The sequence below is a fragment of the Chionomys nivalis genome, chromosome 24 (assembly GCF_950005125.1).
Source record: "Chionomys nivalis chromosome 24, mChiNiv1.1, whole genome shotgun sequence".
In the NCBI taxonomy this organism is placed as follows: Eukaryota; Metazoa; Chordata; class Mammalia; order Rodentia; family Cricetidae; genus Chionomys; species Chionomys nivalis.
Window position 1 is genome coordinate 43,585,145 of NC_080109.1, and position 9,714 is coordinate 43,594,858.

A 9,714-nucleotide genomic window follows, 5' to 3' on the forward strand; every position below is an offset into this window, starting at 1 on the left:
CGGCGCCGGCCAGCCGCGCTGACAGAGCCTCTGCCGCCGGCCTTCCTACACGCCTCGGTTCTTACACTTTCTTCTCCCCAAGTTTCCTAACTCAGCCGCAGTTATCCGCGGGGCGCACGCTAGCGTTCTTCTTACCAAGTTCACTTCCCTAATCTCTGAGTCCAGTCCTTGTCTACGACATCTAGTCGCCAAGACTGGCCGCGTATTACAAGCAAGCAGCTAGCCAACTGGTGAAATATTCCTGGCCTAAAGCTACATACTTAACTAGAGGCTTTGTGGAGGTCAGCTGTGACGTCCTTGCAAACCAACGGTAGGTGTTATTGCCTGTTTACAAGAAAAGAAACTGAGTCTGCAAAGAATGGAGTAAGCAGCCTGGTCCACCCAGCTAAGACTGCTCTCTTTCTCCCTGCCCATCCCGGCTGCAGGGTGCATGTGTGTGTGCATGTGCATGTGTGCATTTGGTCCGGTTTTTTGTTTTGTTTTGGTGTTGTCGCTGTTGCTTGTAGATGGGTCTCTGCTGTATACCTGGTTGGCTATGAGGACCAGATGGAGCTCAAACTAGATGATTTCCATCACAGTCACACACTGCCCTCACACCTCACACCCACACTTCTCTGTCCCATTTGCCATCAGCTTGGTGTAATCCAGAAATCTGTGGGAATTCAGAATTAGTGGGAAAACTAAAACTGAAATGGGAGGAAGACTGAGAAATTCCCAATACACCTACGAAACCGTCCAAAGGGCAATTTTGCTATTTAGCCCACTTAAGATAGTCGTCATCAAGAGAACACCAGTGGCCATGTGGTTTGAATAGAAGCCTTTCTGGAATATAATTTTGAGTACAGGTCAGTTCCAAGTTGGTTGCACAACACTGCACCCAGACAGTGCCCAGAGATGCGATGGTCCCCTGTACATCAAACTACTAATGCCGTTGGCCTTTTGAAACTGTTTGTTGACGATTACACAGTGAGCCAGACCCAGTTACATAATACCTTTCTATGCTCACGACACTGCATGGAATGAAAAATATAATATTTCAGTGCAGCCAGAGGAGGTGAAATTACAGTGTGGGCTCAGCTTTCCTGTAAGCGGCAACCGCCAGCCCTCTGCATTCCTCTCTTCTGAACACATCGTTCGGAATGATCGAGGACTCATGCAGCCATCACGCTTTCCTTGTTGATATAAATATTGATGGCTTTTGAATCCTGTGATTCTGACAGATTTTTGCAATTATATGCACAGTCTTCTGAGAAACAGGGTATTGCCTAAGAGGGGTTTGGCAAGACTCTGACAAGCATGTGGTTGAAAGGCTCCCTGAGCCTCCTTCCCCCCCTCCCTTGTTCATTAGTCCCAGGGATCTGAGAAGCACGGGCCTATGAGCCACTGCACTCTCACAAGCTTGTCTTAATCAATGGGAGATGTTTGAGCACCAAGCTGGAAAATTATATCCTGATTTCTGAAACGTCATCATTGAGACATTTGGCATTAATATGTAACAATAGGTCTTTCCGTTAACTGAGACTGTAAAATAAAACAATAACAAGAATTCTGCCCCTCTGGGGTGTCACCCAGCAGGGAAGTGAGGCTGTAGCTAACATAAATTTGAGACAATACCAGAATTCCAAAGGTTGTTGCTACTGTCCTCAGAGATTTTGTGATGGTTATTTCTTTTCATGGATGGGTGCCAAGCAAAAAATAATTGACTAAGAAAAGTCTAGACTACCAGCACTGGAGAAGACTTTGAGACCTGCCTGGGTGGGGGGGGGAGGGGAGACTAAGAAGTTCTGTCTCATCTATTGTGATGCTTAATCTTCATTGTCAACCCGATTAGATGTAGAATCGCCATCCAATAACACCTGGGGGGCGGGGGGGGGGGGGGCGGGGGTGGTGCAGACATTTCCAGGAAGGTTTTACACAGAGGGAAGTCCTGCTATGAATGTGGTTGCATCATTCCTTGGGGTCCTGACTGGACAGAGCTAGGATGGGAGCTGGATGTCAGCCATCATCTGGCCCTGCTTCCTGACTTCAGAACAATGTGACCAGCTGTCATGTCACCACGCCTTCCCAGCTATAGTGGATTGTACACCGCAAACTGTGAGCCAGATGAACCCTTCCTCTCTTTAGCAGCTTCTTGGCAGGTGACATCAAGGAGAAAAGCAACTAACACACATGTTTGCCTCAGAGTTGGGGTTTTTAATCACACCTGTTTTCTTTCCTAAATCTTTTAAAACTTTCATCTTTTCTTCTGAATATAAAAAATAATATATGTTCACTTCATAATGTTTGCACTTGGATTCTGCAAACATACAAAGTTTTTGGAGACTCTAGGAACAGTTTTAATGAAAAAAATTACTTATTTAATGTACTAAAAGACTTATGAGTTGAGCATGTCATCTCAATTCATGGCATATAGCAAAATCTAAAGCTGTTTGGTAATATAAATTTGACTGGATGGTTTATGTCCAGTGTATTCAGGGATGGCATTGTCTACACAAAACAGATACAGATGGAGAATGGGAGCTTTGGGGTCTATCTCAGGCAATGATCTCTGTCTTAGTTAGAGGTTTATTGCTGTGAAGAGAAACCATGACCACAGCAATTCTTATAAAGGAAAACATTTAATTGGGACTTGCTTACAGTTCAGAGGTTTAATCTGTTATCCTCATTGTGGGAAGCATGGCAGTGTGCAGGCAGACACGGTGCTGGAGAAGGAGCCAAGAGTTATACATCTGAACTGGCAGACAGTAGGAAGAGAGAAAGTCACTGGGCCTGGGCCTGACTTCAGCTTCTGCTGTGGGACAATGGTCTTGTAACCTGTCACTTATATTGTATTGTTTTAATAAAACACTGATTGGCCAGTAGCCAGGCAAGAAGTAGAGATGTGGCAACCAAGCAGGGAAATAAAGTAGAACAGAATTCTAGGAAGAGAAAAGCCTCAGTCTGCAGTTGTCACCCAGACATAGAGGAAGCAAGATGAGAATGCCCCACTGATAAAAGGTACCAAGCCATGTGGCTAACACAGACAAAAATTATGGGCTAATATAAAATGTAAGAAAGAGTTCATAAGAAGCCTGAGCTAACAGGCCAACCAGTTTATAATTAATGTAGGCCTCTGTGTGTTGTTTTGGGACTGCACGACTGCGGGACTGGGCAGGACAAAAATCTCTGTCAACAAGCTTCTGAAACCCCAAAGCCCACCCCCAGTGACATAGTTCCTATAACAAGGTCACACCTACTCCAACAAGCCCACAAGTCCCAGTCCATTCTCTGAGCCTACACAGGACAGTTTCATTCACACACAACACAATTCTACTCCCTGGCCCCCGTAGCCTTGTAGCCATATCATAATACAAAATGCATTTAGTTCAACTTAAAAGTTCCCATAATCTACCACTATATGAAAGTCCACAATTCAAAGTCTCTGATATTCATGGCAATCTCTTAATTATAATCCCTTGTAAAATCAAAATGAAAAAAAAAAATCACATACTTTCAACAAACAATGGCATAAAATAACTATTATCATTCCAAAAGGGAGGAAAGGAGCACAGTGAGGAAACACTGGACTAAAACAAGACCAAGACTCCAAACTCTGCATCTCCGTGTGTGATGTCAGAGCTCTCTTCAGATCACCAACTCCTTTTAGCTTTTTTGACTGCAACACACTTCTTTCTCTTGTGCTGGTTCCACTCACTGTTAGCAGCTCTCCTCAGCAGGTCCCATGACTCTGGCATCTCCAACATGGAGTCTCCAAGATAGTCTGGGCTTCACCTTCACAGCTTCACACAAAGGCTTCCCTGGGCCTCCACGAAGAGACACCCTGACACGTGCCTGGCCTTAGACACTTTCCTTAATCACAAAGGGCTCTTCCATAAACCCTTTCTTCTATCCTTGACTCTAAAGCCATAACAATGTGGCCAAAACTGCCAAGTTCTGCTGCTTGCTGGAACTGGAACATGGCCCCCTTGCTCAATCAAATCTTCACCAGTTTTATCTCCCATAGTTTCCCTCATTGCCTAAGCTTGGCTGTTCTGGAACTGGATCTGTAGACCAGGCTAGCCTCAGACTCAGAGATCTGACAGCCTCTACCTTTGGAATGCTGCCATTAAAGACACACACTACCACACTCAGCACTAAGTTTTACTTTAACTTCTTTTCACACATTGGAAATTTAGCTGGGTAGCATCTTGCCCTGAGGTTACGACTCCCATTGTTCCATGTCTTAATCTACCAATCTCCTTGAACGATGGAATTAGCTCCATTCCACTTCCTGGTTCTCTTTTCCTCCTCAAATTGTACATTTTCCTGCTCTTTTTCATTATAAATCTGTGTAAGAACGACCACTGATAACCACACAGCAGAGTCTATACTAGGCTGTGTTGAGATTTTCTCTGCCAATGAAATTAATCCAAATCTCTTCACTTTAGCCTCAGGCAGACTCTTTGGACATGGGCAAAAAGCAGTCACTTTCTTCATTAAAAAAATAATATGAGAACAATCTCTTGACCACGTATTACAATTCTTCTCTGAAACATCCCGAGCCAGCCCCCCACAGTTTATCAGATCACATTCAGCCCCACTGTCTTCCGTGCTCCTACTAGTTTGTTCCATTAAACAGCACTTAGTGTTTAACTGCTTTTCTAATCCACAATCCCAAGATCTATATTCCTTCAAACAAAAGCATGGTCAGGCCCATCACAACAATACCCCAGTCCCTGGCAATGGGTTTTCTGCCTCCTGGTAATAGGCTTTTCTGTTGATGCAATAAGCCAAATAAAGCCAAATTGAAAAGGTATAACAACAGATTTATTTGAGCAAAGCAACTCCCAGGTGGGTTCTCTAGTCCCAGAGATCAAAGCCAGAGAAGCTACATGTCTGAACAAAAGGAAGGAGACTTTATAGATTGTAGGTGAGAAGTGATGACATATCCACCATGAGCTGGGTTTGTGTCCAAGTATGGTCAAAAGTTGAAAGGTTTAGGTGGAATTTGTGGGGTGGGGCTGGTAACTTCAGAGGAGTAAGTTGCAGTAGCTGCCAAGAATGCTGAACTGGGCTTTTTGGCACTTTTCCTTTGTTCAGAGACTTTCTGGGTAGGTGAGGTTTGGAGAGAGAGACCAGGAATGGGGCTTTCAGGATCATGCCAGAGGTGAGCCGGGGGCTCTAACCAAACACCTAGTACCAACTTCAGTCTTAGGGCTTCTATTGCTATGAAGAGACACCATGACCTTGGAAACTCTTAAAAAGGAAAACGTTTTATTATGGTGTCTTGCTTACAGTTCATAAATTTAGTCCATTATCATCATGATGGGAAGCAAGGCAGCATGCAGGCAGACATGGTGCTAGAGAAGGAGCTGAGAGTTCTCTGTCTTGACCCACAGGCAAGAGGAAATGATCTGAGTCGCTGGGAGTGTGGGAGTGGTTTAAGCAAATCTGAGACTTCAAAACCCACCCCCTCTGTTGTAAATCAGTGGGAGAGGGACCTCGGCAGCCACCCACTGGGAGGTGAGAGAGAGAGAGAGAGAGAGAGAGAGAGAGAGAGAGAGAGAGATGCAGGGATCAGCCTGCCTCTTCAGAGAAGCTGTGGTGAACAAGAATGGGCAGACTTGTTTCTTTTGTTTTGTTTTTTGTTTTTTGTTTTTTGTTTTTCGACACAGGGTTTCTCTGTGGTTTTGGAGCCTGTCCTGGAACTAGCTCTTGTAGACCAGGCTGGTCTCGAACTCACAGAGATCCGCCTGCCTCTGCCTCCCAAGTGCTGGGATTAAAGGCGTGCGCCACCACCGCCCGGCCAGACTTGTTTCTTAAAGGGACCTTTTGTGCCTGCAAACAGAGCCTTGTAGGTAGATTACATAGTGACCTATGGTCAGTTGTAGGGTGCTGGGCTAAGTATTTCCCTGAGTACTGGTAAGTACATCCTGCTAGGTGACAGGAAGTGGGCCAGCATAATGCCTGAATGCTAACTAACACCCACAGTGATATACTTTCTCCAGCAAGGCCTTACCTACTCCAACAAAACCACACCTCCTTATAGGGGTCATTTTCTTCCAAACCACCACAGAGACCTTCATGGGAGAAACTGGGGGAAACAGTAATTCTTTAGGAAAAACCTATTTAATCAAAATAATACACAATCCCCACATATACACTCATTATTAATACTTGGTAGCATTTCTTTTAAGTTTATTTCTATGCATAAGTGTTGCAACCTTAGCATACTGCTATACAGACAATTTGAATCATTTTATCTCACTATTTACAAATTAAGTTTTCTAATTGTCATTAAACTTTGCTTACATACAGCAATATGGTTGAAGAGTCTACCTCCTGTGGCTTCTATAAGACTTTCAGGATTGTGTGCAGTTTATAAACGATGCTGGGACAAACACGGGATTTAACCCCGGGGCAAGATCTCTTAACTCTTCAAGTAGATTATTAAATGAAAATCAACACAGATGAACATTTCAAAGACTCTGTGATACTGCAAAAATACTCTCCAAAGCCAGGCCTGATGGTGCATGACTGTGATCCTAACACTTGGGAGGTGGAGCTGGGAGCATCAGGAGTTCGAGGTCGCCCTCAGCTATCTATTGAGTTCCAAACAAGCCTGGGCTTCATTAGACCCTGTCTCAAAATAACTGTAAATCAAGCAAGAGAGATGACTCAGCCGCTGAAAGTATCCACGACCAAACCTGCTGAATTGAGTGCAACCCTGGGGAAAGGTGTCCTCTGACCTCCACATGTGATAGTGTCTCCACACCTGCATGGTACATTCTCTCTGTCTGTCTGTCTCTCTCTCTCTCTCTCCAAATAAATAAAAAATGTCAGAAAACCTTAAAACACAACCAATCAACACATACACAAGTAAGTTGGTCATCCTGCTGAATGTCTGTGATTTCCACGGAGAAGCAGAGGAAGGCAGGAGGATGTGAGAACAGTGAGGTCTGTACAGTGAGCTCCAGGCTGGCCAGAGGTCTTAGTAGGATGTTGTCTCAAAGGAAAGGAAGGAAAAGAGGGTGGGAGGGAGGAAGGGAGGGAGGAAGAACCAGGCAAGAACAGACACACCATTCTGAATAAATGATATAAATGGTCAATAAAAGTGGAAAACAATGATTAGCACCACTGTTTATCAGTGAGACATCTATGATGTCATCTATGATGAGATGAAGATACATCAGATATCCCAGCTATAAGTTGAAGGAAGCTTTCTGTTTGTTTTGTTTTAATGAGACAGGATCTCAAGTAACTCCAGCTGGCCTTGAACTCACTATGGCAGCCAAGACCAAGATGACGCTGGGTTTCCCATTTTATTTTGACTCCTTGGAACCTCTCTAGTGCTGTAGGAATTCCGTCAGCCAGTAGCCTTTAAGTTAGCCGCCCACTTGGGTGTGACCTCTTATACTATAACTGCCCATATAAAGCTCGCACTGCTCTCTCTTCTGGCTGCTGTTCCCCATTCGAGCAGAGGACTGTGATGTGTGAGTCTACTCCTAAAAAAATAACCCTTTAATGTGCTCACTTCTGAGCTAATGTGGGATTTCTTTTCAGTGTCTGTCTTCACTCTGGTATTGTCATTCACCTGCCTTACCCTGATTCTGAGCCCCTGGTACCTTTCTCCTTCAGACATGGAGAGTCCCCAGTACTCTCTTTTGCATAATCTTCATGAACCCAAACAGTTCTGCTAACAGGGCCAAGCATTCGATAGGGGTCCCTCTCACTCAAATTACCACACCCACATTCACCTTTCATTCACTGGCAAGCATTTACTTACTAATGGCACTCAAAGGGCGAGCGGCGTGGTTCAGTGACAGCATGCCTGCCCAGTGCACATGGAGCCCAGCACTGCATAAACCAGAAGTGGAACACCTGGAGCCCAGCACCCAGGAGATGGGGGAATCTCACGTTCAGGGTTATCTGTGGCTACACAGCAAGTTTGCCTGGGGATACGTGTATCCAGAAACAATGTTAATTAATTAGGCAACACATACATGTTTATCTGTGGACACAGGGTGCAAAGCAAGATGTCTGATCCTCAGCCATCTGCTAACGTGAGTCACTTCAACCACAAGGGCATGCAGAATGAAAAAGAATCACATGCTTAGAATTAAGCTTTAAAAAGAAAGAAGCAACTATGAAAAAGATCGATACTGAGATACTGAGAAATGGTGCAGATATTGCCAGGGTGTGGGGAGGGTCCTGGCTCGGTAACCCCATTTTAGCCTCCCGCCGATCCTTTGTACAGTTCCTAAATTCTTGAAGTAGCAGGCAGTTTGTGGGATGTCAATCATGTGACACCAGGCTTCCAAAGGTCATAGGTGCTTCAGGGAGGGATGTCTTTTAGTCACCCACAGTCAACCCTAAGGATGTATTATAGCCATCCAACTCCCCCATCTGATGACAGTTCAAAGTCTCCAGCTGGTCGTGGTGACATGGGCCTGGATCCCAGAACTTGGGAGGTCCAGGCAGGAGAATAGGGAGTTTAAGATCATCCCAGCCCAACAGGGAATTGTGTTCAGCCTGGATCCCTTGAGATCCTTTCTCAAAAACAGATAAATAAAATCACTAGCTTCCAAATTTCTGCTGTTGGCCCACTTTTTGAGTTGTGTTTTTGTGGATTTGCACACTTATTCAAACTAAAATAATTATTAAGTAAGCAAATATGCATAAAGACTTCTAAAAGTGACTAAGCTTTGTAGAACAAAACCGCTGTATACCAGTTGTTGTAATATGAGCTCTCCTATTACAACAACCAGTGCCTTCAACTGCCCTCAAATTACTGTAAAACGACTGTGATTAGTTCCCAGAAAAACACTATAAAATGAACAGGGAAAGAAAACATACGCCATGCATGATGGCTATCGCCTGTGACCTCAGCACTTGGAAGGCTGAGGCAGGAGGATTACTACAGGTTTGAGGTCAGCCTGGACTACACACTGATTTCCAGGACAACCTGAGCTACAGTGTGTGAATTTGACTAACAAAATCAATAATAGGGGCTGGAGAGATGGTTTGGACATAAAGCATCTACTGCTCTTGCAGGATACCTGACATGGATGCCCAGGACCCAAGTTGGAAAAGAAGCAAGGCCTTCGAGTGACTCTGGAAAGAGCATCCATGCAGACGGCCTACGAGGAGCAAGAGCTGTGAAGCAAGAATATGTGTGGCATGTTCAAGGGCAGAGAAGGAGACACCAAGGCTAGGGATGAGGGCAAAGGCTGGGCACACTCCTGGAAGAAAGGATGCCAAGTGTGGATTGGCACGGAAAGCTCTGGCTGGAGCAGCATGTGATCTGCCTTTGTTGCAGTAGGACCATACAGCTAGGCATGGTGGCTCACGCCTGTTGTGCTAGCGCCTGGAAAGCTGTGCAGGAGAGTGAAACCACTTTATAGCCAGTCTGGATTGCATTACGAGTTCCAGGACAGCATGGGGTACAAAATGAGACTGTCTCAATAAATAAATAAATTTTTTTTTCTTTTTTTGGTTTTTCGAGACAGGGTTTCTCTGTGGTTTTGGAGCCTGTCCTGGAACTAGCTCTTGTAGACCAGGCTGGTCTCGAACTCACAGAGATCCGCCTGCCTCTGCCTCCCAAGTGCTGGGATTAAAGACGTGCGCCACCACCGCCCGGCAATAAATAAATTTTTATTTTATTTATGTGTTTATTTTATTGTTTTCTTGAGATAGGGTTTCTCTGTTTAACAGCTCTGACTGTCCTAGAACTTA

At 44.7% G+C, this 9,714-nt stretch overlaps 1 long non-coding RNA gene across 1 annotated transcript; it reads left to right on the top strand.

The window, feature by feature from the left end:
• Positions 1 to 2: 2 nt before the first annotated feature.
• LOC130865813 (uncharacterized) lies at positions 3 to 9,465 on the top strand. Its single transcript, XR_009056274.1, has 2 exons — positions 3 to 310; positions 9,034 to 9,465. It is a non-coding gene; the product is annotated as an uncharacterized LOC130865813 (long non-coding RNA).
• The last annotated feature ends 249 nt before the right edge of the window (positions 9,466 to 9,714 follow it).